This window comes from Paramormyrops kingsleyae, chromosome 5 (genome assembly GCF_048594095.1).
Source record: "Paramormyrops kingsleyae isolate MSU_618 chromosome 5, PKINGS_0.4, whole genome shotgun sequence".
Lineage (NCBI taxonomy): Eukaryota > Metazoa > Chordata > Actinopteri > Osteoglossiformes > Mormyridae > Paramormyrops > Paramormyrops kingsleyae.
This window is the reverse complement of record NC_132801.1, coordinates 10,737,553-10,743,702: the sequence shown is the minus strand read 5'-3', so window position 1 is coordinate 10,743,702 and position 6,150 is coordinate 10,737,553. Positions and strand designations below refer to the sequence as shown.

Below are 6,150 nucleotides of genomic sequence, written 5' to 3'. Positions count from 1 at the left end.
GCATTAGAACTTTTAAAAACAGTCATAATAGTAAGGAGTTAAACCATTAAATTAGAAATCAGTTTTCATATGAACGGTGTTCCTTCAATAGGTGCTTCACATAATTGATTTATTTCTATTTTAACCGTATGCCAATGAACACACAAATTATTTTCTCAAGATTACAATTAAATTTTACCTTTGATATTTATATTTTGCAGTTTATATATACATATAATTCCTTCAATATAAAAAGCACTGTCTTCTTGTGATAATCAGTCATGCGGCGCTAGCCTATCTAGCTCATTAGAATCAAGGTGCCTTCAGCAAGGTTAATTGACCCACTTGGTAATATGATATTATTGACGTGACATGCAAATGAGTGACAGACCACCAATCGCACGTGCGGGCGACCGGTGCCAAACCCGGGCAAGATGGCGATGGCGACCCACGTTGCCTGTATCTAAATCTGCCAGTGATTAGCCTCCTAAAGATTAACCTAAAACGTCTGGCTTAACCTGCAAAAATACAATCGAATAAAAGCTGTTGTGGATTGCAGAATCTATAAATGAAAAATTGCATGTCATTTTAAAGTTTTATCTTTACTGCAGGGCCAATGCAAGTTCTTCGCAGAGTCGGCCCAGCTTCCTGCATGGCAGTGGTAGCATCTCGTATTGGAGATACTCCTGAGCAATAATAAATGCTTATTACTGAAATGGCATAAGTAAAATTTAGAGGGGAATATTTTAATACTTTTGCAAGGTAACGTACAAAAGGATCTACGCCTTGGACCAGGAACTGGCGCCATTATGGTTACAAGTCCATCTCATCAGCCTCTATATCGCCCTCTGCCTGCACACTGAGGGAACCACATACCTTCCAGATGAAGCTTTAGCTGGTCGACAACGATATGGGTAAGAGCGAACATAGAGAAACGGCAGTAAAACCTGTGCTCATGTCACCTCGTCATGTCATTTGTAAGGTTTTTGCCAAATTACTAACTGTTGCATTGATCCATTGTAGTAGCACTATGTTGCTGGTTAAGACGTATTTGCTATTTAATGAAATCATTTTAATGAGGGATTCTTGGGGAAAAAAGTCCTCCAAATTAATCTCATAAGATGTGCGTTTGTGGGGGAAATGAAACAGGAGGCTGGTGAGCCACGCCAGGCATTTGAGCTTAATTTGAACTTTGCAGTGCCAGTGATGTGGTAGCAATTAGACAATCCTGGAGGTGCCACGCCGTAATTATCACACATCAGGGACACATGCGGGGTAATTGGAGTGGCTGTTCTCAGCACTTCGATTTTCTACCTTGTTACCGAAGACTATAACAGACTTGTGACTTTTTCTGTGACTCTTCTGGCCTTTATTAGCCTTCAAAACACGTAACTCGACACCATCTTTTTAACTAGGATAGTTATTTACTTGTAGTGTTGATCTGTGTGTTCTGTCTCGTGAATACCTCATATAAAAAGGCTCTTAAAGAGACAAAGAAGAAAGTACTGACGAGATGCCAATTTTTGTCAAAAATAATCAGCTGGAAATGGTCTCTGCAGTGTCTGCCAATGTCCTTATCATTGTTGAGATGTTAAATCTGCCATTTGCTGTTAAGAAAAATACAACAGTTTTCAGCATGAGGGTTCACTGTGGCTATCGGGAGCCCCGGAGACGTGAATCTGCTTCTGTGGGCATCTGGTCCAGAAGCTCAGATGAATGCCTGGATTCTGCAGTCGTGGAGGGTGACATACAAGCTTGAATAAAGTTCACTGCAATTTGAAAAACTTTGCTGCATCTGTACCTCAGATTATAATAAGACCACAGGGATCTGTCAGTCACATAAATGGTCTGAGTCATCTACAAGCCGGCATGAGCTCAGGCTGGCCTGGTGGGGACCGGTTCTCCAAATTAAGCTACATTCTCTGAAATGAAGTTCTTTGCTCCTGCTTCTCCAGCGGTGAGAGCAGGCGAGCGTGACGTGCTCCTGCCCCTCGTTAGGGGCGATAGGACTGGAACGTGCCAGCAGTGACGAGGAGAAAGTCAAAGGCACATCTGCCGGTCTGCGTACGGAGAGTCAGCTGGGACAAACCTCTATGGTGAGTCACCTGTCTGAGAACAACAGAGAAAGAAGGAGAGGAATAGAGCTGTAATCAAGGGGGAATAAGTACCTCTGTGATAATGAAATACCAGAGTTGATAGTATATGTCCCAGTGGAGAACTCTAGCAGTAAAAATACATCTATTTCAAACCATAGGAGTTTTGTGGAGCTGATCTGTCTTTAAGGATAAAGGCTGATTCTTCTGTTCATGACTTTTAGCTTCTTAACTACAAAACCATTAGCAGATTCTTTCGTATTGCACTTCATAGCCAGCGTTGAAAGTGGAGAGAATATTAAAATGAACGCCATGTCCCCCCTATTGTCACGCTGCACTGAAATGTGGACTGTACTCAGATGGTGTCTTTGAGGATCTGCATAGGAAGGGGTACACCAGTGTTTCCTAATACGGTCCTTGGAGACCCAGAGCCGGTCCACATTATTGCTCCCTCCGAGGTCCCTGTCAGACAGTTGATACCAGAGAGACGTTTACATTGATTTATTTAGTCGACGCTATTCTCCAAAGTGATGTGCAAAGCGAGGCAGATAATATATTACAAGCATGCAGCTCTCAAAGCAGCTGTCAAGGAGGTATAAAGTGCTTCCAGGCCGAGCTTGCAACGAGTGACCAGCAACAAGAGAATGTTGGCATTGGAACAAGGACTATACAGAACATGGTAGAACCTAGCATCAGGCTAAGCTATCAGAATTTCATGATGACTGGCTTCCTACTAGACAAGTGTCAGATATGGGAGCGTCCAATGTAGCAAAAATATTATACCTAAGGGAGAGTCAATGAAGGCAAAGATTAGGTCAGCGCACACTCAGAAAAAGGGTACAAATGTGTACCTTGTCACTGGGGCTGTACCATTGTACATTGTCCACTTCTGTACCTTAAAAGCAGGGGTGGGCAATCTTACCCGCAAAGGGCCGGTGTGTATGCAGGTTTTTGGGATAACCTGTAGGTCAGCTGTTCAAACCCAGGTGTGAGGACTCTTCAGCCAATCAGTCCTCTAATTAGTAATCTAATTAGGGAGTTGCAGCGAAAACCCGCATACACACCGGCCCTTTGCGGGTAAGATTGGCCACCCCTGCTTTAAAGGTACCTACAGCTAAGGGTACATTTGGCAGACTCTTGAGGGTACAGCCCCTGTGACAAAGAGACACATTTTTTGCCCTCTTTTTCCTGAGAGTGTAGTCAGATGAGTCAGTTGACATGTTCCCGGAAAAGACAGATGTTAAGACTTTTCTAAAATGTTGAAAAATACTCTGCCGATCAAATATAGATGGATGGTTCACTCCACCATTGAGGAACACATGAGAAATGTCTAGAATTCAGGCAGTATTGGTTTGCTGAGCGAAGAGCGTAAGACCTGATGAGTGACTGCATGTTCGTAGGTACTGTTCCTCTGAAAGCAAGGACCAAGGACGTGAACTCAACGTGAGCAGCGACAGGGAGCAATGAAGAAAAAAACAAGATCGGAATGACATGAAACATTTCAGTCCATTAAACTTCAGATGTGCTGCTACATTTTTAATCATCTTCAGTGGTTTTGTTCCCTCTCAGTAAAGCCTCACTATAAATTGTAATATGGTTATGATATGACATGTGTCTGGACTAGAAACTGAAATGTAAATTCTGATAAATATGATCCGATCTTCTTGATGTTATACAAAGTAAATCGACGAGATGGGGAGAGAGTTGCAATATGGTCAGCAACGAGCAGCTGCTCATATGACCTTGAGGAGACATCGAGGCTCCGCACTGTGCAGTGATTTTGTGACGAATGGTAGGATTGAGAGAATCAAGAAGCAAGTAGCTTTGACTGTGAGAGGTTCAGCTTATCCAGGCTGTGATGCCAGCAAGACAGACAGAAATCTAAGGCGAGACTGTGGTGTCCTGTGGAGAGATGGTCAGGTGAATTTAACTGTCATCTGTGTAATAGTGGTAGGAGTAGCTGTGTGACCAGATGGTACAGGCTAGATAGGAAGGGGACTGGGAAAAGAGGAAGGGGCCAGTGACTGAACCTCGGATACACCAGGAGTTACCTGAGATGATTTTGACAACCAAGCACTTGGAAAGATCTACCTGATTAGATATGAGTCAAGCCATCTGATATTATTCTCTGCAGAGTGGATGGCTGGGTGTGGTGGTTCACTGTTTCGAAAGCTATAGCCAGGTCTAACAGGATGAGGACAAATGACCGAAATGCAACTCTTGCAGATCCCAGACATCCTGCCTGATTGAAATGTTTACTGGCTCTTACTCTGGTGGCCTCCCAGCAGCCAGGGGGCACTGTTTTCACACAACATTCAGTTCAGACTGTTATGGGGGGGGAGGACACATTGCTGAAAGTCAAATCACAAGTCTTACTATTTCATCAACCGACTGAACAATGACTTTCACATAAGAACAGAACCTGTGTCTAATTTACTAATAAGGTCAGATTAACCAGAATGACCTTTGTTTTTGATTGGCTATATGAAAACATTTTGGATTTGATATCTCTTTTGCTAGCGTTCTTTTAACTCAAGGAGAAAAAAAATACCATGTAAATGTGAATACCATGGAAATATGAAGTAAATAATATAGTGAGTATAATTTTCCTGACAAGAGAAAATGGAAAGCAATAAATTACCAACCTGCTACTTTGATCTCAAATGAGATGTAACTAGATGTGATGTGATGGCGTATAAAAGCCTTTGCCTCATCTTTTCAACTGAAGCTGCTCAGTGAAAATCACCCCTTTGGATGGTGTTAAAGCATTAGGTAAGGAAGTACATGGCAAAACCAGGATTATCATTCCCCAATATACCAGTGACTCACGCTGATCAGGCCATGAAGGATTGCACTAATTTAACACACTTGCTGTAATTTCACATGCTTGTAAGACAGCTGTACCATACCAAAAATAAGTTCCAGTTTCTCTACAATGGAAATTCACTTCAAAATCTGACTGTTTTCTGCTTGGCTATACCACTTCAATGGAAATCTTTGGAATGCAGCATGACCTGACTTTGTAATGGACTCTGTCCTGCATCATAAGATACATTGTAACATTTATTCTGTTGCAGGCGATCATTTTGGTTGTTCGCATTGAGAAAAAAAAAATCCATTCATCCACTACCACTTTTGAGACCACTATTGGAACACAAATCAATCTCCTGTTGGTCATAAATCTCATGCTATGTCCCAGTCACAGATGTTATAATACTGATTTAAGGAACAGTGGTCCCTCCTGCCTTAATATGTGGCTGATGGGACTTAAGTAACAGATTAACATGGGAAAGAGGGTGGGTGAGAATGAGTGGCCTTGAATTTTCACAAAGCCCCACAGTATGGGCGTAATAACAGCACACTCCATTAGAGTCAGTGACGTAAGAGCATTCACAATGCCCGATGCAGTGAAAATGTCTTGTCCTCCGATACCTGATGAGTCATCTGCTCATCTGCGTCATTCCTCAGCTTATAGAGCGAGAGAGAGAGAGAGAGAGGAAGGGGGGTGGGTTCAGAGAACATTCCACAGAAATAAGCTACCTTTAACCCCTTCTGTCATGTATACTGGAACAACAAGCTGTGGCCCTTTCCCTGTATTTGGTGTGGAGCAGTGTTTCCCATTCTGGTCTGTGGGGACCCACAGACAGTCCATGTTTGGAGCTGGGAGGGAGCAAAAATGTGGACTGTCTGACAGGGAGCTCGGAGGGAGCAAAAACATGGACCAGCTGTGGGTCCCCAAGGACAGAATTAGGAAACACTGGTGTAAAGAAATAGCTGTACAGTGTATGTAGGTCCACTTTTTTTTGGGGGGGGGGGGCATTGTGCTGGAAAAATAATACAGCAACCAATAGTCTTGCTACAATTGGAGCTATTGGCACTGAGCAGCAACTGCCAAATCTTCATCTTCATCAAGGTTCAAGTGTCACTATATCGGATATGTTTTCTTGTCATGCCATGTGAGGAATTACTATGACTGAACGTGTTCATGCCATGTCACACACACAATAACAGAAATAGCTGTGGCTTTTCACTTCAGGCAAATGAAGCAATTCTGCAGTAGAAATTGTGGTAAATTTCC

General features: G+C 42.7%; 1 long non-coding RNA gene across 1 annotated transcript; it reads left to right on the top strand.

The window, feature by feature from the left end:
- The first annotated feature begins 381 nt into the window (after window positions 1-381).
- LOC111833585 (uncharacterized) lies at window positions 382-3,603 on the top strand. The gene is made up of 3 exons (XR_002835793.2): window positions 382-893; window positions 1,935-2,075; window positions 3,473-3,603. It is a non-coding gene; the product is annotated as an uncharacterized lncRNA (long non-coding RNA).
- Window positions 3,604-6,150: the final 2,547 nt, after the last annotated feature.